Here is a 26735-nt window from a genome sequence, read left to right on the forward strand (position 1 = left end):
ACCTACAACAGGGAATTCATTAAATAATCGTAATTATGTTTTGTGAGCATAATTGTTGTTCAAAGACAATGACAACAATATAATCTATAAAAAAACAAGGCCGATAGTAAATACAACAATATTACAGATAGCTCGCCAAAACTGCATTTAAATCAAAGCTGTTATTGAGCCCAATAGGTACAAACGTATTCACGGAGTACATTCACAAGATCTCAGGTCATGTAAAAGGACTAGTTTAAAATGATGGATTCTGCAATGTACATTCACTTTGAGCTGTGACAGTTTTTAGCCCACAGACTCTCCGCCCTATCCCCTATCTGCTTCTATCTCTGTCTTCACAGCTCCCTCTCTGCCAATCCAGCAAGTTTGAATTAGATCAGTGTCCCTGCAAGAATTGCTTTCACTTTCTGTTATGACATCTTAGTCCACCTAGAGGCCTGTGGTGGTTACTGGCAGTATTTCACCTCATAGAGGTGAGGAGTAGATAGATCGGTAGTCTCCGTACGTATGATGTGTTTTTTATAGTGTATATTCATAGAGGAGTTAGTTTATGGGCCTCTCCTTGTGCCCCACATACAGTATGTAATCCACGTGCAATCTAAATGGTATATAGGGAATAGAGTGAATTCAATAATGTGCTCAATACGTACAGAAGCTCGTCTACTTGTACAAGACTTTGATTTAGTTCCGGATAAAGATGGGGAAATGTGTTCTGTAAGCTGCAGACCAGTCATATACATATCCCACTATCTGTAATACTGAGACTGAAAGAGTTTAAAAATCAAGCTGGGGTTAGGAGAAAATGGTATTTTTTCTTTAGAACTTTTAGGAGGACAAATGTCCAAATTTAGGTGTCTGCAATTGAAGTTGAGAAAAGCCCTCACTTTCTTGGCTTTTTTGCCAAAAACTTTCTGCACAAAGCGGCCCACAAGTCCATCGGCCCTTCTTGCATTTGCCAGATGGCCAGTCTGGCCCTGCTCTGAGGTGACATTTCTTCTACAGAAGAAGGCTGGACACCTTCCTGATTTTGCAGCACTATTTTCCCTTACCTATCCCCAAAAAGTGAGTGCAGTAATACATCAGATGGTGAGAGTAGTTGTTGCAGAGAGCTGGAATGCTGCTGAATATTAATACCGTTAATATTTCTGCTGGTTTGAGGATTTTTGGTAGACTTCAGTGACAATGAGCTGGTAGCAATGATAACGGGTGCGCAGGTGTCGGTGATACGGTTATGGAAGAAAAAGGGAATTGTAGAAGTGTCAGAGGATAAGAAGTGACGGAGATTGTTGGTATGGCCCAGGTGGGTGATAGATAACAGCATCACGCAAAGAGAAATGGGTGAAAATCCTGTCAGACTGATGGAACCTGAGGTAAAACTGTGGCTTGGGGATTATCAGGTCAACAATATGAAGGTCAAAAGTCATTAGGTCAACCACGAGTGGCGGAACTCCCGGAGGCAATGGAGTCATCTGCCGGCCTTAAAGGGGGCATTGCCTCCCGATGTTCCCCGCTAATCAGTCCTTGATTTAGTGGTGCTGCCGGTGGTAGCGCCGGGGACGGACGCCCCACCCCCCTACCCTTATTGTATGCACACGGTGAGGTGCAGCGCAGCACCCCCCTCCCTGTCACCTGTGACCTCTCTGGCGTCTCACTGCTCTGTGGAAGTGGCCTGACATCCGCCTGGTGCTTGAGCTAGTGAGAGCAGTCCACAGTCAGCGCGGGTGAACCTGTCACTAAAGCAGCAGTAAGCGAGGACCTGGAAGCCGGGTGGGAGACGCTGCAGTGAGGGTGAGGGTGAGTGACAAATTTTATATAGCGTCCAGATAGTGTGCCGGTCACACCCCTGCTCCTGCCGGGTCACCACTGCCCCCCCCCCCCCACACACTTAGTGCGCCCGGCTTTCTCCTGATCATGCTTGGTCACCACTGGCTTCCCCCTTGCCGGGCATCCACATAGAGCACCTGGCTCTCCCCTGCTTCCAGGTCCCCACTGGCTCCCCCCTTGCCGGGCATCCACATCTAGTGCGCCCGGCTTTCCCCTGCTCCTGCCTGGTCCCCACTGGCTCTCCCCCCTCGACGGGCGTCTACATGTAGTGCGCCCGGCTCTCTCCTGCTACCACCGGCTGTCCCCCTGCTCCTGCTGCATTGGGTCCTCACCAGGCGTCCGGTGGCAAGATGAATGCTAGTGCCCCTCCAAGCCCCATACATATATGTATACATATGTATGTGTTGGGAGTGTGGGGGGCACCGGCATTCATCTTGCCTCCGGGCCTCTGGGACGAACTTATGTCACTGTCAACCACTATTGATCTACAGTGAAAAGGTTGACTCAGGAAAGGTCTACATGCACTATATCAACATGGACAACCCAAGCAATAGGTTGACAAGGAAATGGTCAATACAGGAAAAAGTTGACATGACCTTCACTTTTTTGGAGTCTGTCTACATGGACCCCCAGTTGGTGTAATGATGCACTTGCCATGCTTTGGACAGGGTGCCTCACTTTGCTCTGCACACTCTGCCTTTACTGTTTCCAGACCTTAAGGCTGGTTTCACACACTCCGGCTCCTGCCGGACGGTGAAATCCCGCACGGCCAGGGAGCCGTGCCGCACACATTAGTTGTGAATGGACACTATTGTGTCTATTCACACGGGACGGCCACGGCCCGGCCGCACGGCTGCAGCCGGATCCCACCACTGGAAGGGACGGCTGCCGGGCTGTGGCCATCCCTTCCATGATAAACTAGTGTGTGCGGCACGGCTCCCTGGCCGTGCGGGATTTCACCGTCCGGCAGGAGCCGGAGTGTGTGAAACCAGCCTAAGGCAGTGATAGCCAACCCTAGCCCACTGTGATACATTGGTCTCCACCTCACACACACACCTTAAGGCTTAAGGCATGGGTCTTCAACCTGTGGCCCTCCAGATGTTGTGAAACTACATGTTCCAACATGCATTGCCACAATTGTTCCTATGAGAGCATGCCAAAATTGTCAGGGCATGCTGGGATATGTAGTTCTACAACATCTGGAGGGCCACAGGTTGAAGACATGTGGCTTAAGGTGTGTGTGAGGTGGAGACCAATGTATCACAGTGCTGCAGGGGAGGTGGTGTCTGACTGTATGGATCCGGCAGTGTATGCATTACCATTGCCATCTTCCCAACATTTCTGTGGTTCCTTCACAATCTATCAAATGCTGCTACACTGTGCTGCTGATCACCATCATTATCATCAACAATTCATATTGAACCTGAAAGATGTATGCCTTCTGTAGTGGGACTCATCTCAAATGGCGAGGAATCCGCATATAGAGATGAGGTTCAGACTCTAATTAGCTGGAGTAAGGAGAACAACCTTCTGTTGAATCTGGCTAAAACTAAAGAAATAATCATTGATTTTAGAAGGGAGAGGAAAACTGTATTAGAACCACTGTTCATTGACAACTTGAAGGTAGAACGCGTGAAGGAGTTCAAGTTACTAGGGATTACGATCTCTGAGGACCTATCGTGGACCTCTCATATTGGGTTGATAGCTAAGAAAGCCCAACAGCGTCTCTTCTTTTTGAGGAGATTGAGGGCAGCCAATTTTTCCCAGGAAAACTTAGTCAGATTTTACAGCTGTGTTATTGAAAGTATTTTATCCTATTGTATTACAGTATGGTTTGGAAATAGCTTAACTAAGGATCTGAAGAAATTAACCAGGGTAGTACATACTGCTGAAACTATTATTGGCTGCGACCTGTCCACTATCTCAGATATTTTTGTAAAAAACTGTAGACGTAAGAGAGATAGCATTATGCGAGATCATTATCACCCTTACAATTATGCCTTTTCCTTTTTACCATCAAACAGACGGTTGAGGAGTATAAAAGCTAGAACCTCTCGTCTGAAAAATAGCTTCTTTCCTACCGCAGTGTGTGATTTTAACTTAAACTGTTAACACTGTTGTCTTCTGTTGTATCTCCTCTGGGACTAAGATTGTAATTTCGTTGTGTTAGCAACTGTGCTGGTTATTTTTTTACAATGACAATAAATTATCTTATCTATCTATCTTATCTTCTGAAACAAATTCTACAGATGCATGCTTATCTAATTGCAACACAATTATGAGAACACAAATAGTGTACTACACAAATAGCTATAAACACACAAAACTAATTGACTTATAACCTCATCTGAAGGAGCTCTAAATGTCTCGTGCAGGGAGACACAGTTTTGCGCTTATAACCATATAAATCTTTCTCACAGAGCGATTTTGCAAAGGTTAATGTATTATTATAAGTGAGCCCCCTGGAAAAAAATTCCATTAGGTTCAGCTTCAATGTAAAAAAAAAAGAAAAATGTGGGATTGTGCCATTAATAATCTTTAGGTAAGGTTAATGCATTAGGGCAGGCTTTCCCAACCACGGTCCTCAAGGCACACCAACAGTGCAGGTTTTGTAGATATCCAGGTTTGAGCACAGGTGACTTAATTAGTATCTGAGGGATTCTGATTAAACCATCTGTGCTGAAGCCTGGATATCACTAAAACCTGCACTGAGGACCGTGGTTGGGAACGCCTGCATTAGGGTCTCTTTCTGTAAAATTAAGGAATAGTATCTGTCGACTGCCCTTCATTGGTCAACTGCTCTAACAAGGTAATAATATAAAAAAAATTTTTTTTCGTATATACAGATAGAGACTATTTTCACTTGTATTTCCATCTTACCCAAAATTAAGATTTGGGACATTTTCTTTAAGAAACAAGGGGACTACCACATACCCCCATTCAACTTGGCAAGACGGGCTGCAAGCCCGGTTCGCAAGTTTTCTGGGGAGAGAGTGGTCCACACTTGTCAAACACCATTCAGACAGGTTACCATTGCAGACTGTAACCATTTGTGTAACTATCTTTAATTTTATTCATTCAGTAAAGTATTGTTACATTATACTACTGTGTCACACAAGATTTATTCATTTACCATTTAGACACTAGGACAGAGCTCGGCACAAACCCCTATTTTTCTATATGTTTCACAACCAGTACGGTTCGAGTCAGTCCATACTAAGGGCCTTATTCTGGTTAGGTCGGTGAAATGTCCGTCTCACCATACGTTTTCCATATGCTCGCGGTGAAAGTCCGCCCACAGAACAGCCGCACACGGACGGTCACAGACACCGACAATGGGTAGTGGTGTGCACTTGAGCGTACGCCACCGTGTACGGACGGATCTCCCTCTTAGCCACCGATACCTGGCGTACATCAGAGCATACGCCAAAGTGCACGGACGGATCTCGTCCGTTTTCACACCGACACCTTCCGTATATATGAGTGTACGCCACAGTGCAAGTAGAAATTGAGTCCAAAAACATCATTGTTGCTCTTAGAAGTGGTTTATGTGTATTTTTCCTAAGAAAAAACTGGTATGTTTGTGTTACAGTGAAAAAGTTGACACATGTCGACTTCTGTGAATTGAGTGTCCAGAAACACAGAGGGCTGATTAAGCCTGAAGGGGCATAAACCACTGAGGGTTCTTCACAGGTTACACAGTGCTGTTGGTCACATGTATGTTAATGAGGATGGGCACAAGGCCTATCAGAGCAGGGGGAGGATTCTAGACAGGGTAGGAAGGGATCACGAGTTATAGTGACAAATTCGCTGTCTGAAGAATCCCCACCCACCCTGCCCTCTTTCTCTTCTTCTCCGGCGGCGGTAAAGAACGGTCATTCTTTAAGAACTCTGTGTGTGTGTAGGTAGTGGGGTGCACTCTCCCTCGACATCAATTGTCATGGGCCATGCTTTTGTCCGGGGGATGGCCGTCACCACCAGGCCGGGTGGCTGACCAGGGAGAGTGATCACCAGCGATGTATGTATGCATAGTGATCTTTAACCCCACCTTTCCTATAGTGACCTCTTCTTTAGTGCCGCCACCATTTATAGTCATAGTTTTAGTTGTCAAAATAAATTTGACATTCTTTTGAAACGCCAGCACTTTGTGTCCGTGTCTTATTTTAGGTTAAGTTATTTAAGTTTAGAGTTAAGGTTGTGTTTAGGTTTGTCAACAGACAAGGTGTAAACCGGGAGGATACCCGATGGTGAGTTTATGCTTTTTAAAGTATACAAAAACACTTTCTGAATGGGTGTAGATGGTTATAAAATAACTACCTTGACATATATAACCAGGTCTTAGAATGAATATTACCTAAAATTAAACCAACCTTTACATGTTGAAGTGTAGAAAGATATGCTTCCAATGTGTTTGAGGGCTGTGTGTGGCTTGCAGGTAGTGAAATCATGGTTTTCACTTAATAGCCTGCAGCATTGCTTATTACATTCAGGTGTAGTAATCAGCGTTAATTAGCAGACCCAGGCGTCCGCTCTCATACTGTATCTCTAGGGGTGGTCTGGAGCTATCTTTGGCGTCCGGCTGTTTTTGGTCCAAAATGCACGGTGCGTTCGCCGAACGAGGCGGTTGTGGCACCGTGCATTTTGTGTACACACCCCCGTTTACGCCCAGTTTTCCTCATCATTCCGGCCGCTCCCATAAAAACGCCCACAATGACGTGTTCTTGCGTACAGGTTTTTTCGCACGGAGAGACCCGTCCGTGAGCGGTGTGCGGTCGCCGCACATGCGCATTGCGAAAGATACGCATGCGCAGATGAAAAAACCCCCAGATCCGCCCGTACACGGTCCCACCGTACCAAACAGTATAACCCCCTATGTGCTTTGTAGCTAGTCCAACCAACAGCCACTCAGTGCGCAGGTACACCTCCAGTATCTATCCTCTGATTCTGGGAAGGTAGGCAACCCTGAGTATGTTACACACTGTTACATCTGAGGACAAGGGAAGCATCACAGTAACAGCATATGTATCAATTATTGGCCATTGTATTTGAATTTAAGAAATCCTCTTTGTGTTTTTGCTGGACTGCATCTTGTTGAGTTCAGGTCTTCACTTCTCTATTTCTTTTTCAATCAGACCCAATAATTGTCATTTTTTTTATTGCTGCAAGTACACATGCACCTGTTCACATGCAGGGGATCCACAAGAAAGTCACACGTAAACACGCACAGCGCTACCGAATCACCCCACGACACGTCTTGACTAGATTGGATGTTTAATCTACAGGAAGGCTACATGTAAGTAGACAGATCTGTAAATAGGCCTCTAACAAACATGTGAAACAGGCAATCACCTGCCAGGCCATAATTGCTCATGCCGCACTCCTAGATTTAAATGAGGGACATGGGAACTAAAACTTTGTAAAAAGCTCCATCTTGTGGACATTTGACAAACTACACCATGCAAACAACAAGGTCTAACTGAAACTGCAGAGTATACAGCATATGGTACTTGTTTCCTAGAACGGCCACAACGATTTAGATCGTTGTGGTCGTAAGATAAAAAATCGGATCGATCGCATCGCATGCGATTTGGTCGCATACGATGCGACCGATCCGATCGACCGTTTTTTCACCCGATTTTTTTTTTTTTTCACCAGATTTGTTTAAATTGCCCCCCCAAATGTTAATAAGTGTGCTAGACCCCACGATAGACGTCAACCCGAAGCGTGGCGAGCGCAGCGAGCCCGCGAGGGGCGGCGGTGCGCGTCCTCCGACCTTTTCATTCCCCTACTATCCACTAGGGCGTGGAGTGAGAATAGAATAGTGTGGCGAGCGCAGCGAGCCACCGAGCCCGAAGCGTGGCGAGCGCAGCGAGCCCCGCGAGGGGACGCGTCTAACTTCACAGGTATACGCGTCCCCTCGCGGGGCTCGCTGCGCTCGCCACGCTTCGGGCTCGGTGGCTCGCTGCGCTCGCCACACTATTATATTCTCACTCCACGCCCTAGTGGATAGTAGGGGAATGAAAAGGTCGGAGGACGCGCACCGCCGCCCCTCGCGGGCTCGCTGCGCTCGCCACGCTTCGGGTTCACGTCTATCGTGGGGTCATGGCGGGCACATAAAAAATGTGAAATGGGTCATATTGGCCCATTTCACCTTTTTTATCATTTTTCCCTATGTGAGATGGACTTAATCAAGTCCATCTCATCTTGTGCCATTATAATGGCACAAGACCGACCGATTTCAATGTTAAAAGATTTTTTAACATTGAAGTCTATGGAAAAATCGGGTCAATCGGTCGGTCGCATCGCGGCCGATTTTAATTGGTCGCGACCGACCGATTGACCCGATTTCTGTCAATCAAATGGAAAAAATTGTAAAAAATCGGCCACATCGTGAGGATCGTGTCCCTTAATTAAGAGCCACGATCACTCACGATTGTGGCCGTTCTAGGAAACAAGTACCCAGCATATTAGTGTTTCCTGTTATCAAGTTCTGATGATCACATGACGTCAGCGCCCGCCCCGCATTTGGCGATCAGAGGCTGGAAAAAAAGTCAGTCTAGACTGATTTTAATTACTGAACGGGAGAAAAATCATTCAATGGTGAGCGACCATCAATTGATTTCTCTCCCGTTCAGCCGCAAGCGAGGGGTTGTGTTAGCGCCTTACTTGCCTACTTTTGAAAACTAGTTTCAGGGAGATTATAGTTGGAAATAGAATTTTGCACATTTTGAGGGGCGTGTCATGCTCCACTTAAAGGGCGTGTCTAGTTCCATATATGGAGATATTGTGAAAAGAGATTGTGAACATGGCCCCTAGAAGCGTGGGGGTGTACTGCTACATCTTTTAAAATGACTTATATCCAATGTAGATGAGCCCCACAGCAGTTAGTAAGAGATACTATACTTGGTAAAGTGCTGGGAAATGGTGACGATGATTCAATGTAAATGTATCTGTCTCTCATTCTTTTTTTTTTCTTTAGTTCCCAAAAATATAACAGTGTAATGTGGGCTAGGTGAAATGAGGGAGATTGCTAGACTAATGAGGGAGAGAGGGAGATTGCTGCTATGTCAGGGAGTCTCCTGCAGAATGCAGGCGGGTAGGCCGCTATGCTTCACACCAGAGAGGCGACATATGTTCTGTCCGAACGTCTGCCCTTATTGTTGTTTCTGGTCATGTCCAGTGCTGCAGCGATTTTGGTGTGAAGTGTTTCATCTTATATCAAGGGTGTTGGGAAGAGATGAACCAATGGACCCCTATTAGCTCTATTCCATTAACTTCTTGATGAGCAGTCATATGGAAATAAATATCTCCTGGGTCATATATTAACCTTTTGCAGTCCTTTTTTTTTAAATTAAAACAATCTGGTTTAAATATTTTAATTAATTTAAAAAAAATTAATACAAAAATGGTCTACATTGAATATTGATCAATGTTAATGTTCTTATTTTAAAGTGGCTCACAGCTGGATCTGCTACTAGCGCTAGGGCTGTTGAGCCTGACTAGACGTTGGACTTGAAAGGGTTAATAGCCACCAAAGCATCTATTTCCCAACTGTGGAAATCTGAATATAAGATACACAATTATTTTATTTTTGAAACGACTGACTAGATACTCCTCCACTGCCTCTTCTGTTCATGAGATGGTTCAGGTGGAGTGAATATAACAAGAAATCCACTAATATATCTGTTCTGAATTCTCCTGGCTCAATCATGAACTCTGATTCTTTATGCTATCAGTAGTGCAATGTATGATTTATTATTTTTATTATGTGTCAGTGTGCTTTTATTTAACTATTGGTTTTGTTGTGGAACTAAGAGTCCCAGCAAGCCCATTAATGGACCGCATGCTGGGACTTGTGGTTCTACAAGTCCAAGTATGCGTTCCAGGCTTGCTGGGACTCTTAGTTCCACAACAAAACCCAATGTTTTCTTCTATTTTTTTACACTTTATCAGCCCGGTACCCACAGCCCAGTGGTACCGGAGACAGCATGAGGCTTCAGCCTGGCCAGGTAAGTCCTGGAGGGGGGTCCTTTATTGGGGGGGTCCCCACTCCCCCAGGACCCCTGGCCAGGCGGACTGGTCGGCAGGGTTAATGCTTTGGTTACCTAGTGTACGGTCAGGCCTGCTTGCATAAAAAGTCTCCCCCCGGCTGTGGCATTACCCTGCTGGCTGGTTGGACCCAGGGCCCTTTCTAGACAATTTAGCTCCCAGGGCGAAGAAATAAAAATGCGCCCCCCCCCCCCCCCCCCCCCAATACATAACATGGTATCATGCTGAAATAGGGGGTGCGCTGGAATAGGGGGTGTGGCTTAATTTTAAAAGGGGTGTGGCTTAATGTAAGGCGTGGTCTAGCAGGAAAACAATTACCTTATATCACACTTTTGCAACCTGCATGACCAGACATTGGTTGCTGCAGGAATTGTTATTGTCCTCCCGCACTTAAGTTGGCCGGCTGAAGCCCACACACACAGTGACCTAGTACGCCTCACAGATCAAGGCCAAACAATGACAGGCTACTTAAATCATTATACACTATTTATCCGTGATGCCAATTACACATTACGCCGTACACTGTGATGACGATTACATATTACGCCGCACACCAAGATGCCCATTAGACCCCACACTGTGATGGCAATTACACAATACTCCCCACATCGTAATGCCCATTTGCATACGGCATAACAGCCGTATGCAGTCGTATTCATTCGTATTAAGAATACGAAAAAATCGTATTCTTAGTAAATTTCCCCCGGAATGTCAGGGAACATTGCCATTTTAGAGGCCCAGCAACCCTTATATTTATACCTCCCAACATGACCCATACCATTAGGTACAATATGCTCTGCTCCTGTACTTCCTTGGCAATGGCAGTTACCAAATGGAAGGCAGTAATTAGGTTTACAGTGTCTAGGTTGACAATCAAAAGGATGACACATGAAAAAGATTCAAATGGAAAAAGCTCAACATGACCGACTTGTTCCTACTTTACCATCCCAGTGGGCATAGAGGAAGAATAAAATAGTGTGCCGAGCGCTAGACACATACAGGAAGACGTATAATCAGGGAGATTACAGCAGGATGCACCTCACCGGTGAGGGGGCGTGTCACACTATCACCAAAGGGCGTGTCTAGCACCACATGTGGGCGTGTCTTTGATTAAATGATTGTTGTTTCAAGATATTTCTATATAACAGTAGTAATTAATAATATATTTTGGGAAGTTTTGCAAGTATTGATAATAACATTGTTATATACAATATGGGGTTTATTGTATCTCTTATATATTTGGCTACATCTATCACTCAAAGTGTGTGAGTGTGTGTATAACAGGAGGGACACATTGCTCTGTTTCTGGACTTCTCCCTTAATTGATGATTGCCAGCACCTGTGTTGAAGCACCTTTCTAATCAATTAATAACATGTGTGAAACAGGTGATGGCAATCATACATTATGAGGGAAGTCCAGAAACAGAGCACTGTGTCCCTCCTGGAGAGGGTCATGTTGGGAGGTATGTGACTGACTCACATGACAGAGAACCAGCCCAGTGAGCCCACAGTGCCAGACATCCTCTGCCTCCGCATGTTGCCCAGCAAAGACACTGCACCAGGTGAGCGCCGCCCCACCCACGATTCGCGCCCCCCGCCGCCCCACCCACGATTAGTGCCCCCCTTTGACCCCCCTCCCGCGATTCGTGGCAAAACACCCCCCCCCCCCCCGGTGTGATTTGCCGCCAACCCCCCCTCCCACGATTCGCGGCTACCCCAGCGAACCACCCCTCCCGCGATTCGCGGCAACCCCCCTGCCCCCACAACCCCCTCCTGCAATTCACTGCAACCCCCCGCGCCCCCCCTCCCGCAATTCACGGCACCCCTGCGACCCCCCCTCCCGCAATTCACAACCCCCCATGCGCGATTCACGCCCCACTCCTGCGCTTCGCGGACCCCCGCCCCCTCCCGAGATTCACCGATACCTGCGCCCCCCCCTCCCGCAATTCTGCCCCCTCCCTCGATTCATGGCACCCCCTGCGCCCCTCCCACAATTCACGGCACCCCTGCTCCCCTCTTTAGTCCCCCGTATGCCCACACACCCCTATCACTACCCAGCTTCCTGCTCTCCTGAACCATAACTTCCACCACTGGGGAGTCGCTGACGCTGTGTTGCCCACATACCCCTATCATGCCTCATAGCCCAGCCTCCTGCTCTCATGCACCCTAACTCCCACCCAGTAGGAGGAGACAATGACTCAGGGCCACCGTCCTGTACTCCTGTACTGCCACGCTGGACCCTCACCCACTGGCAGAAGCTGCACTGTGTCTCCCACCCTCCTCTTTAGTTCCCCTTATGCCCACACACCCCTATCACTACCCAACCTCCTGTTTTCCTGTGTTGTGACCTCTGCCGGTGGGGAGCTGCTGACTCAGAAACACCCTACTATACTATTGCACACACACACACACAAATGTCACTGTACCATCCACACTATAATGTACATCTTACTCTGTAACTGGTTTTTAATTAAACAAAACAATACACACACCCTTCCAAATCATATGCTCTCTATTTAACACATTTCACCTATAACTCAAGTTGCAATACAGGCATCTTTCATACAATTCTAACCATATTTCTCACAATACAAACGTTCACAAATTAAGGGGGCGCAGCCCCTTACGACGGTGTGAAGAGCGCCCGTAGGGCGCGATGAATCACCTAGTACCGATATATTTGCTGTGATATTTATTTTCTACATTCTCAGCACAATATACATAATTAATGTGATGCTTTTGCAAATGCAATTTGACCTTATGTGAATTCATCCCTAAGAATATAAGTAGGTTTTCGGTGTATTAAATGTTATTTTTTTGTGAACACTGTCTGCAACCTGTAGGCAATACCTATATTTATTAGATGTGCTGTTTTCCATACCATTATAGCATTAGCCAAATCAGTATGGACACCAGATACTGCAATTAAATAAATGTGTTTAACTTAAGAAAGATTACTAGCCGTGGCATGTGTATGGTACTGAGAAGAATTATTATAATAATAATAATAGTAATACTGGCCACAAGGTTATCAAAGTTGCTACTCCAAAGGTCCCGAACTTGTTAGCAGGAAGATCAGTTCATATCAAGGACATTTTATAATCCGTAGTACAGGTTGAGGAACCCTTATCCAAAATGCTTGAGACCAGAAACATTTTGGATAACGAGTTACTGTATTCCCTATTTCAAAATATTTTTATATTTCAATGATGTATCTTGTGGTATCTTGCATTTATGTTGTACAAACACATCAAACACGAAATACACACAAATTTATATTTGTGCATAAAACAAGGTTTCAAAACATGTAACAAAGTTTGTGTCCTACTGTATCTCAGGCACTGAGTTTATTTGCCAAGCAATCATTTTCTTGCACATATTTAGTGCCAGTTGCACATCATGTCCCCAGTAGTGCCAGTTACAGATCATGTCCCCAGTAGTGCTAGTTACAGATCATGACCCCAGTAGTGCCAGTTACAGATCATGCCGCCAGTAGTGCCAGTTACATATCATGACCCCAGTAGTGCCAGTTACAGATCATGCCCCCAGTGATGCCAGTTACAGATCATGCCCTTAGTAGTGCCAGTTACAGATCATGCTCTTAGTAGTGCCAGTTACAGATCATGCCCTTAGTAGTGCCAGTTATATATCATGCCCCCAGTAGTGCCAGTTACATATCATGTCCCCAGTAGTGCTAGTTACAGATCATGTCCCCAGTAGTGCCAGTTACAGATCATATCCCCAGTAGTACCAGTTACAGATCATGCCCCCAGTAGTGCCAGTTACATATCATGTCCCATGTAGTGGCAGTTACACATCATGTCCCATGTAGTGCCAGTTACATATCATGCCACCAGTAGTGCCAATTACAGATCATGTCCCCAGTACTGGCAGTTACATATCATGCCCCTAGTAGTGCCAGTTACAGATCATGCCCCCAGTAGTGCCAGTTACAGATTATATCCGCAGTAGTACCAGTTACAGATCATGCCCCCAGTAGTTCCAGTTACAGATCATGTCCCCAGTAGTACCAGTTACAGATCATGCCCCCAGTAGTGCCAGTTACATACCATGACCCCAGTAGTGCCAGTTACAGATCATGTCCCCAGTAGTGCCAGTTACATATCATGACCCCAGAAGGGCCAGTTACATATCATGACCCCAGTAGTGCCAGTTACAGATCATGCCCTTAGTAGTGCCAGTTACATATCATGACCCCAGTAGTGCCAGTTACAGATCATGCCCTTAGTAGTGCCAGTTACAGATCATGCCCTTAGTAGTGCCAGTTATATATCATGCCCCCAGTAGTGCCAGTTACATATCATGTCCCCAGTAGTGCTAGTTACAGATCATGTCCCCAGTAGTGCCAGTTACAGATCATATCCCCAGTAGTACCAGTTACAGATCATGCCCCCAGTAGTGCCAGTTACATATCATGTCCCATGTAGTGGCAGTTACACATCATGCCACCAGTAGTGCCAGTTACACATCATACCACCAGTAGTGCCAATTACAGATCATGTCCCAAGTAGTGCCAGTTACATATCATGCCCCCAGTAGTGCCAGTTACAGATCATGTCCCCAGTAGTGCCAGTTACAGATCATGTCCCCAGTAGTGCCAGTTATAAATCATGCCCCTAGTAGTGCCAGTTACAGATCATGCCCCCGTAGTGCCAGTTACAGATTATATCCATCTTGGATGTCTTGTCGCCAACTCAAACTCAATATTTCCAAAACGGAATTACTTATATTTCCGCCAACTAAGAACAGTTACTATCCTGACATCTCCATCGCTGTTGACAACTCGATAATATACCCTACCCCACAAGCTCGTTGCTTAGGGGTCATCCTCGACTCTGAACTGTCCTTTCTTCCCCACATTCAATCTGTCTCCAAATCAGGTTACATGCATCTAAAAAACATATCCAAAATACGACCCTATCTCACACAAGACACTACCAAATCTCTTATCCATGCACTCATTATATCCCGCATTGATTATTGCAATAGTCTCCTAACTGGTCTTCCCAAGAACAGACTCTCACCACTGCAATCCATTTTAAATGCTGCTGCTAGGCTGATCTTCCTTGCAAGACGCTCATCGTCTGCTGATCCGCTCTGCCAGTTCCTCCATTGGTTGCCTGTATATTACCGTATTCAATATAAAACCCTTCTACTTGCTTATAAAGCTATTAACCATACTGCACCAGCATATATCTCTGCACTTATCACAAAATATCTCCCATCTCGACCACTACGCTCTACACAAGATCTGCGTCTCTCTTCTGCACGGATCACTAGCTCCCATTCATTATTACAGGACTTTTATCGGGCTGCTCCCATCCTATGGAATGCCCTTCCACGCACATTAAGACTCTCCACCAGTCTCCAAACTTTCAAGCGTTCCCTGAAAACTCACCTCTTCAGGCAAGCCTATCATATTTAAGTTCTACATGCATAACCCTCGGAGGCACTTATGTATTATATAGCTTCCCTTCTGGACTTGTAACTGCTATGCTATTACTGGTGCCTGTCCTTATGTTTCCCCCCTATATCCCTATAGAGTGTAAGCTTGCAGCAGGGCTCTCCTACCTCTAAGTCTGTCTGTTGTTACCCAGTTTGTCTTATCACTGTCTACTATTGTAAAGCGCAATGGAATCTGCTGCGCTATAGAAGAAACTGTAAATAAATAAATAAATATCCGCAGTAGTACCAGTTACAGATCATGCCCCAAGTAGTTCCAGTTACAGATCATGCCCCCAGTAGTGCCAGTTACATATCATTTCCCCAATTGTGCCAATTACATATAATTTCCCCAGTAGTGCCAGCAACATATCATGCCCCCAGTAGTACCAGTTACATATCATGCCCCAAGTAGTTCCAGTTACATATCATGTTCCCAGTAGTACCAGTTACAGATCATGCCCAGCTTACCGCATCCCAGAGGGCCTGCCCCACCGAATCACCCCTGCCGTATCCCCTCACAAACCAAGCAAGGGGATGTGTCACGAAAAAATGTGCCAGCAGCTTCCGGCCGAAGACAGGGCAGATGGCTGATGTCATGTGACGTCAGCCGCCCGCCCCCGGCACACCTCCTCCTGCAATTCCACCAATTCCATGGGAACGCCCAGCGTTTTCATAGGAACGCCCATGAAATGCTGGGCGTTGCGACACGAGTCCCGCCGCACCCCCATCCGCATGGTGCGAATGGGCCAGCGACTATGCAAGTCACCAAGTCCATTCGCCAAGAGAGCCTGCACATGTTCATAAACAAACCCATCGTTCCCCATGTGTGAACGCACAGGGGAGCGGTAGAACCAGAATGACCCCCATAGTGTATGATAATGTGGCTATGTAATAATATCTCAGTGAGCAATGCTCGGTACAGGATTCATGTCTAACGCGCAGTATAATTAGGCAAACATTGGCATTGTACAGTAAGTGATATTGATTTCATTTCTGTGATATCTTAAGGGAAAGATTACAGACTTTTCCGGTATCAGTGCTGGACTAAGAACCTGCCTGGCAAGCCTGGCTTACGGAGATACATCAGACAGGCACTTACTAATTTATACGTCTGAGAACAACAGATCATTCAGCCGCCTAGAACATAAGTGCTTAAGGGGAGTCTTGGAGAGAGGTAAAGTACCAAAAGTCAGCATCTGTATTTGTCAAAGACCAAGCTGTAAAATGACCTTTTGGAGCTGTTTGGGGTATATTAACTGAGACTTGTAAATAGATAAAGTGGAGAGAGATAAAGTACCAGCCAATCAGCTCCTGTCATTTTCCAAATACAGCCTGCAACAGGTACTTTGGGCCTGATTCAGACCTCATCTCAGGGCTGCTAATTTGCAGGGGCCAGCATTCAGGTAATTGCGGCCCCGCCACAGTAAAAGCCCGCCTTGGCAATAGATGTGCCACGCAAACCTTTCCAAATCCGCTCATACGCCGCTGACCATCGAATGATTTTCCCAGTGTGTGCAGGATCTGGGTAGCCCCGGCCTTACTGGCTGTGATGGAAACAGGCTGATCGAGGCCGGAACTGATGCCAAAAGCCTTCCTCTAAAATGCTTGGGCGTACCTACGTTTTCCCTGGGCGCGCCTGCGCTGTTTTTTTCTGGCACTCCCTTGAAACAGCCGGTTACAACCCCAAACGCCGGCTTCCTGTCAATCACCTTGCTAATGGCCAATGATAAAAAAAAGTAGTAGGAAAGCCTTGCGCATGCCTACTACAGGCCGTACGTATGCGCAGTCTATCGATAATCAGCCACTGTGCGATCAGGTCTGGATCAGAAGGTTTGATACAGATCCTCCTAAGAGAGCCACCGTGCCTAGCCAGTTATTCTCCACTCTTTTATACAGAAATCTCAACTTGAATTATTTAATTCCCATATTAATTTCCAATATTTACTAAATGAATCGTTTTTAGGGAGGAATGGTCAACTGGTAAGCACCGGCGGCACCGCTCCTAAAGCAGGTATTGGTAAACCTCCACTTTCCTGAATAGTCAGAAGCTTATGCATAATGTTTAAATAAAACTGTTGTTGTAGTTATGTGCCCTCACCCTCCAACAGCACAAAGACCCCAAGTTGTACAATGTTCCTATTTAACACCAATATGGGAATTAATTTCTGAAGGATGCAATGTGCCACTCTGAAATGACACATCAAAGGGAATCCAATTGATTTAACCCATTGCCACTAAAAGATAGCATCCAGGAGCAATTCAGTTGCTGCTCCGTTTGGGCACGAATGCCTCAGGGAGACACATTTTAGCCATACTTGCCGACTTTGGCATACTCCTTTCCGGGAGAAGCCCGGAGAGGAGTGAAAGGGGGCGGGTAGAGGCTTCGTTTTGGGGGCGGGGCACGGGTGATGTCATCAAGCCCCGCCCCCATGACGGACTGAAGCCTCGATTTGCGGGTCCGTAGGTGGGGGGAGGGGCTAAAAATGCTGCGAAATGCAGCGAATTGCGTCATTTAACCCCGCCCCCTCCCCGCGGACCCGCGAAAGTCATAGTTTTTAGACCGCGGGGAGAGGGGGAGCCGGGGCTGTAGGGAAATGCGGGAGACTTGCCCCCCTTCCCGGGGGACCGGGAGGGGGACCCGATTTGCGGGACCCTCCCGGCCATTCTGGGAGGGTAGGCAAGTATGATTTTAGCTAGAAGCCCCAGAAGGTTGTGAGCTGAAATGTGTGAAAGTGACCCACTTGGTTGCCCAAACATTGCTTTTCATGACATCCAGCACTTTGGCTGGTTTTAGCTGTTTTATTCAGCTAAACCCGGATGGTCTGGGCACAATCAGCACAATAAAAACTTGAATTGCGCCCCATGATTACCCATTACTTTAGGTGGGAGATTGGGCCTGCAAAACAATTGAATGTCCTTTAGCGACTCCTGCTGCATTGCAAGCTCCTCACACTCTATAGAGGTGCAAAGGAAAACTTTCATGAGGAAATGTAGCAGTGTGAGAGTATCAGAAAGTGAGAGATTTGGTAAGAAACCTCCAGGTTTTTTTAAAGCGGCAATCATTTACACTGCAAAATGAAACTGGTTTTGCAGTGTAAATGATTGCCGCTTTAAAAAAACTGGAGTATTCTTACCAAATCTCTCACTTTCTGATTCTCTCGTCCTATTACTTTTCCCGCTCAATGTCGGCACTATCGTAAATCTGTGATGTGTGCTGAGGTAAATGGCTAGTATCAGGAACAGGCACACACACATACATGATTTGTCGGTGAGTTTTGATACAAAACTATGTCTAATAAAAAAAATTATATTTCTAAGTTATAAATATATTCTTTATATTATTATATGAATTTTACTGGAGAATGGTTCTGCCTACCATGATTGCACATCACTACTATGTACCACCTTCCCGGTGGTACATCACTTTGAATTGAATCTGCCATTGAAGTACTATACAGGGCATTTACCCTGCACAAACCAGAACAAGGGCCTGACCCATTGGGTAATTTTCCACAAGGCAACCTAAGCCCCTGCCTAGGGCCCAGGAGGCCCCATAAAGTTATTCAAATCCATTTGCAACTCGCTCACCTTCAAAGGATGTTTTCAGTGTGTGCAGCCTGTGCGTAACTGACTCTTCCACAAGTGTGCGATATAAACAGGCTGTTCGAGGCTGGAGCTGACATCACATGCCTCCATGAAAATGCTTGGGAACGCCTTTACTTTTCCAGACACTCCCAGAAAATGGCAGGTTACCACACCCAACACCGGCTTCTCTGTCAGTCAGGTTGCAAGGGAATTGCAGTTAAAGAAAATTGCGATATTTTTTCCACTGTTTGGCCTTGCGCATACATACTGTAATACGTACGCATGCAAAGACATTCGATAATCGATAGCCGTTCAAATTCACACAACAGCGATCAGCTCTGAATAACCCACTATGTCAAATTCTAATCTGATCTAATCCCCATCTTGTACTGCCGATATTTTAGGGCTCGCCCAACGTGTACATGTTTTGCCATTCAGTTGGTTTTGCATTGCATTATTAAATAACTGTTTTTTATTCATTGTAACTAATGTACAACTTACAAGAACATGAGAAGTAAAGGTTTTTGGTCTTGTGTGTCGGCTTCTGCTTAGTGCAGATTGTGATAGCAACTTGAGTCTCTGCCGCAGAGCCGGCCCTAACCAGTTTGATGCCCTAAGCAAGATTTTGGCAGGTGCCCCTTAGCACCGCCACTGGTACCACCTCTGGCCATGCACCCTTGTCCTAGCATCATCCCTCATCCATTGCTATCTTCATTTTGGTACCCTATGCCAGCATGAGCACAGGAAGAGTGCCCGGACTCTCATAGGACAAAAAAGGGGCATGTCCCTGCTACAGTAGGTAGATTTGTGGCCACACAATAATACCCCAAATTAAAATTACGCCACTCACTGCTGCAACATTTTTCACGGCTCTTTTACTGAGTTTCACACACACTGCTCCAATAGGACTAGTGGGTGATTATACAATGCTATAATGTCCTGTTACTCATGTCACTATAATTCTTAATTTATTTTCATATCTGTAAATCGTGGATTTCATACATTTGATGTTGCAGCACCAGAATTTTTAGCGCAGTTACCTGTACATCTTGTTACATAAACACAGACGCCTGCTGTCACATTTATCACAGGATCATCCCCAGGGGCTAAATGACGTGATTTGCATCTTGAGCCCCCCAAAAAGCTGCGCTGGTATCCGGGAAGGTTGCCCACATTTCCAGGGGGCCGGGAGGGGGACCCGATTTTCGGAAGCCTCCCGGTCATTCCGGAAGGATAGGCAACCCTGCTGTAGATATGTTGAGGTTTCTTATTTTTATAGTCTCAGAAAATGTTTTGAAAATGTATTGGCCATTTGTGGGTGGTGACTGGGAGATGACAGGGAGTTTAATTTGTGTACCTGCACCTTTGACTTTGTATGCAGTTCTACTGAAAGGTCTCCGCAGGGTCGCACCTCTCAATTGGTGTGCACCCCAGGACCCCACCCCTGTATATCTAATGCCGTGTATTTCCATACACATTAGAAGGCCAGAGACCCCTTCTGCGCCTGGTGGTAGCACCCACGCCCACCTGTCCTATATATTGGTTTTAATTAGGTTCCTGACATTTCTTAGACTGCATGCAGAGCAAGGTGAGACCTGCACAAATGTTTAATGGATTATCAGATGGGGGGGGTGCATTTCTGGGTTTTGGGCCCCCCTGGACTGGTGTGGCTGTTTGGCCTCAGGAGCAACACAAATTAACACTTATTTTCATATTCACTTTCATCCCTATTGTATGTTTTATTTCAATGTAATTAATTTCTCACCTTTACCTCTCACTACTTCACCTCTCACTACTTTATCTCTCATTTTTTACCTCTCACTTACTTACCCCTGCTATCTTTAGCAGCCTCTCTCACTAACCTATCCTCACTTTGTTTCACTATATATTTCTTTCAGTCTTGTGTTGCCCTGGGGTCACTCGGCTGCACCATTTTGGGGTGCCCTGTGCCCTAGATTTGTACCCCCCAAAATGTTAGGGACTTTCCCGACTAATGAGGTCACCTGGACGCGGTGGGCAAGCCGTTACTTATGGCCATAAATAAGCGAAGAACCTCGCTAAAAATGCAAAATTTTATTGCAAAATTTTTTTAAATTGGGAGTTTAATTTGTGTACCTGCACCTTTGACTTTGTATGCAGTTCTACTGAAAGGTCTCCGCAGGGTCGCACCTCTCAATTGGTGTGCACCTCAGGACCCCACCCCTGTATACATAAACACAGACGCCTGCTGTCACATTTATCACAGGATCATCCCCAGGGGCTAAATGACGTGATTTGCATCTTGAGCCCCCCAAAAAGCTGCGCTGGTATCCGGGAAGGTTGCCCACATTTCCAGGGGGCCGGGAGGGGGACCCGATTTTCGGAAGCCTCCCGGTCATTCCGGAAGGATAGGCAACCCTGCTGTAGATACATTGAGGTCTCTTATTTTTATAGTCTCAGAAAATGTTTTGAAAATGTATTGGCCATTTGTGGGTGGTGACTGGGAGATGACAGGGAGGTGGCTACTGAGACACATTGAAAAAGTCTGTTATGGGTGTGTTACTGTACTGCTTGCTGCAGAACTGTCGCTGTAGTGGCTGTGGTCAGACATACAGTCACTCACAGGGCCGCCGACAGGGGGGTGCTGTGGGTACAGCTGTCCTGGGCCCCGGCCTCTGGAAAGGCCTGGGCAGCTCATTTTGTCCACAACAACCCTCTGCTGTATGCTGTAAGCACAGGCTTCTTCAATGCAGGATGCAATTAAAATGCTGCACCGGCTTTTGAGCCAATCAGAGCTCATGTAGCATTAGCCAATTAAAGCAGCTAGCGGTACACAAGCTCTGATTGGCTCACCAGCTGGTGCTGCATTTTAATTGGCTGCCGACGTCCTTCATTGAAGAAGCATGTGCTTCCGGACCTGCTGAGTCTGACAGTAAGTTAAAAAAGGGGGTGGGGGGATGGGAGCACAATGACAGAAATCAGTCACAGGCCCCAAAATTCCTAGTGGCAGCCCTGGTGACTCACATCTTAAGCCAAACTCCTGACTGACAGTCATTCAGTAGTGATAATTTAGGATGTGGCCAGCATCCCAGCAGATGGCATGCCGGCAGTCATAATATTGATGCCAGCATCCCAACTAGTAGCCAGAAGACTGGCATCAGAATGCCAACATCAATCCTGACTGCCAGCATACCGCCACAATGTGTTGTATATATACCAGGGAAGCGCTTAGTAGCGGCATTAGCATAAAGGCCCTTATTCTAATCGGATCGGTACGGCCCGCGTGCGGCCGTACCGCCGATGTTTTTACTCTGCACATGCGCAGAGGTGAATCTGCGCATGTGCAGCCCCCTTCGCCGCAGACGTATTTCGTCCGCCGCAAAGGGGGCGTATAGGGGCGTGAGAGGCATCATGCCCTCATTTCCCTATGTGTACGCCCCGCGTTTCATGGGCGTTCCCATGCAAACGCGGGGCGTATGCATGGTAATGAGGCCATGACGCAACTCATGGGGGCGGAAAGCTGACGTCGCCGGATGTCAGCTTTCAGCCCCCATACAAGCTACCACACGGACGATTGTCCGTGTGGTCTCAGCTTGCGGGAGCTGCCGCGGCGTGCGGACCTGCCTTCGATGGTCGACGACCATCGAATGCAGGGGGCAGCTCCCACCATGGTGGAGGCGTAGCCTCCACCATTTTTATGCGGATCGCCAGCCGTCCGTGTACAGACGGCCGTGGCGATCCGTAGGGTGGGCGGGGATTGGTTTGTGCGGCCGGAGCCCCGTGTGCGGCTCTGGCCGCACCAACCAGAATAAGGGCCAAAGTCACGTATACAACTACAACAAAGGACGCAAGGAAGGCCTCAACTGTGTCCACCTCAGAATCAGGCCCTATGAGGAGGGATCCAGCTCCCCTTGACAAACCTACCCCTAACAGACCCCACCTCCATTAGGGCTGCTTCCAGAAATTTCCCTGGCTGGTCTTTCATCCCAATCCGCTTCCTGAGTTTGTAGCGGCACTTACACAAGTCTGATTAAGGCTTGTTCGGCAGCGGCCTCGTGTCTGCTCGTGGGGGTTTGCACATGCGTGGATATGTGGTGAGTATCACACTAGCCCAGGCTTTCGTACGGACAGGGGGGCAATGGTCAACTGGTAAGCACAGCTTCTAAAGCAGGTAATGGTAAACCTCCACTTTCCTGAATAGTCAGAAGCTTATGCATAATGTTTCAATAAAACTGTTGTTGTAGTTATGTGCCCTTACCCTCCAACAGCACAAAGACCCCACGTTGTACAATGTTCCTATTTAACACCAATATGGGAATTCATTTCTGAAGGATGCAATGTGCCACTCTGAAATGACACATCAAAGGGAATCCAATTGCTTTAACCCTTTGCCACTACAAGATAGCATCCAGGAGCAATTCAATTGCTGCTCAATTTGGGCACGAATGCCTCAGGGAGACACATTTTAGCTAGCAGCCCCAGAAGGTTGTGAGCTGAAATGTGTGAAAGTGACCCACTTGGTTGCCCAAACATTGCTTTTCATGACATCCAGCAATTTTTCTGGTTTTAGCTGTTTTATTCAGCTAAACCCGGATGGTCTGGGCACAATCAGCACAATAAAAACTTGAATTGCGCCCCATGATTATAACCCATTACTTTAGGTGGGAGATTGGGCCTGCAAAACAATTGAATGTCCTTTAGCGACTCCTGCTGCATTGCAAGCTCCTCACACTCTATAGAGGTGCAAAGGAAAACTTTCATGAGGAAATGTAGCAGTGTGAGAGAATCAGAAAGTGAGAGATTTGGTAAGAAACCTCCAGGTTTTTTTTAAAGCGCCATCATTTACACTGCAAAATTAAACTGGTTTTGCAGTGTAAATGATTGCCGCTTTAAAAAAACTGGAGATTTCTTACCAAATCTCTCACTTTCTGATTCTCTCATCCTATTACTTTTCCCGCTCAATGTCGGCACTATCGTAAATCTGTGATGTGTGCTGAGGTAAATGGCTAGTATCAGGAACAGGCACACACACATACATACATGATTTGGTGGTGAGTTTTGATACAAAACTATGTCTAATAAAAAAAATTATATTTCTAAGTTATAAATATATTCTTTATATTATTATATGAATTTTACTGGAGAATGGTTCTGCCTACCATGATTGCACATCACTACTATGTACCACCTTCCCGGTGGTACATCACTTTGAGTTGAATCTGCCATTGAAGTACTATACAGGGCATTTACCCTGCACAAACCAGAACAAGGGCCTGACCCATTGGGTAATTTTCCACAAGGCAACCTAAGCCCCTGCCTAGGGCCCAGGAGGCCCCAAGAGGCCCCATAAAGTTATTCAAATCCATTTGCAACTCGCTCACCTTCAAATTATGTTTTCAGTGTGTGCAGCCTGTGCGTAACTGACTTTTCCACAAGTGTGCGATATAAACAGGCTGTTCGAGGCTGGAGCTGACGTCACACGCCTCCATGAAAATGCTTGGGAACGCCTTTACTTTTCCCAGACACTCCCAGAAAATTTCCGGTTAGAACACCCAACACCGGCTTCTCTGTCAGTCAGGTTGCAAGGGAATTGCAGTTAAAGAAAATTGCGTTTTTTTTTTTTTTTTCCACTGTTTGGCCTTGTGTATACATACTGTAATACGTACGCATGCAAAGACATTCGATAATCGATAGCCGTTCAAATTCACAAAACAGCGATCAGCTCTGAATAACCCACTATGTCAAATTCTAATCTGATCTAATCCCTATCTTGTACTGCCGATATTTTAGGGCTCGCCCAACATGTACATGTTTTGCCATTCAGTTGGTTTTGCATTGCATTATTAAATAACTGTTCTTATTCATTGTAACTAATGTACAACTTACAAGAACATGGGAAGTACAGTTTTTTGGTCTCGTGTGTCGGCTTCTGCTTAGTGCAGATTGTGATAGCAACATGAGTCTCTGCCACAGAGCTGGCCCTAACCAGTTTGATGCCCTAAGCAAGATTTTGGCAGGTGCCCCTTAGCACCGCCACTGGTACCTCCTCTGGCCATGCACCCTTGTCCTAGCATCATCCCTCATCCATTGCTATCTTCATTTTGGTACCCTATGCCAGCATGAGCACAGGAAGAGTGCCCGGACTCTCATAGGACAAAAAAGGGGCATGTCCCTGCTACAGTAGGTAGATTTGTGGCCACACAATAATACCCCAAATTAAAATTACGCCACTCACTACTGCAACATTTTTCACGGCTCTTTTACTGAGTATTCACACATACTGCTCCAATCGGAATAGTGGGTGATTATACAATGCTATAATGTCCTGTTACTCATGTCACTATAATTCTTAATTTATTTTCATATCTGTAAATCGTGGATTTCATACATTTGATGTTGCAGCACCAGAATTTTTAGCGCAGTTACCTTTACATCTTGTTACATAAACACAGACGCCTGCTGTCACATTTATCACAGGATCATCCCCAGGGGCTAAATGACGTGATTTGCATCTTGAGCCCCCCAAAAAGCTGCGCTGGTATCCGGGAAGGTTGCCCACATTTCCAGGGGGCCGGGAGGGGGACCCGATTTTCGGAAGCCTCCCGGTCATTCCGGAAGGATAGGCAACCCTGCTGTAGATATATTGAGGTTTCTTATTTTTATAGCCTCAGAAAATGTATTGGCCATTTGTGGGTGGTGACTGGGAGATGACAGGGAGGTGGCTACTGAGACACATTGAAAAAGTCTGTTATGGGTGTGTTACTGCTTGCTGCAGAACTGTCGCTGTAGTGGCTGTGGTCAGACATACAGTCACTCACAGGGCCGCCGACAGGGGGGTGCTGTGGGTACAGCTGTCCTGGGCCCCGGCCTCGGGAAAGGCCTGGGCAGCTCAATTTGTCCACAACAACCCTCTGCTGTATGCTGCATCCGCTGTGCTCAGTCCTCACTCAGCAGGAAGCACAGGCTTCTTCAATGCAGGATACAATTAAAATGCTGCACCGGCTTTTGAGCCAATCAGAGCTCATGTAGCATTAGCCAATTAAAGCAGCTGGCGGTACACAAGCTCTGATTGGCTCACCAGCTGGTGCTGCATTTTAATTGGCTGCCGACGTCCTGCATTGAAGAAGCATGTGCTTCGGGACCTCCTGAGTCTGACAGTAAGTTAAAAAAGGGGGTGGGGGGATGGGAGCACAATGACAGAAATCAGTCACAGGCCCCGAAATTCCTAGTGGCAGCCCTGGTCACTCACATCTTAAGCCAAACTCTGACTGACCGTCATTCAGTAGTGATAATTTAGGATGTGGCCAGCATCCCAGCAGATGGCATGCCGGCAGTCATAATATTGATGCCAGCATCCCAACTAGTAGCCAGAAGACTGGCATCAGAATGCCAACATCAATCCTGACTGCCAGCATGCCGCCACAATGTGTTGTATATATACCAGGGAAGCGCTTAGTAGCGGCATTAGCATAAAGTCACGTATACAACTACAACAAAGGACGCAAGGTAGGCCTCAACTGTGTCCACCTCAGAATCAGGCCCTATGAGGAGGGATCCAGCTCCCCTTGACAAACCTACCCCTAAACAGACCCCACCTCCATTAGGGCTGCTTCCAGAAATTTCCCTGGCTGGTTTACATCCCAATCCGCCCCCTGAGTTTGTAGCGGCACTTACACAAGTCTGATTCAGGCTGGTTCGGAAGCGGCCTCGTGTCTGCTCGTGGGGTTTTGCGCATGCGTGGATATGTGGCGAGTATCACACTAGCACAGGCTTTCATGCGGACAGGGGGGCGACAGGGGCAGCATCAGGGGACTCTAGGCATTTCGTCAAGT

Source organism: Crinia signifera, chromosome 12 (genome assembly GCF_055691185.1).
Source record: "Crinia signifera chromosome 12, ASM5569118v1, whole genome shotgun sequence".
NCBI lineage: Eukaryota > Metazoa > Chordata > Amphibia > Anura > Myobatrachidae > Crinia > Crinia signifera.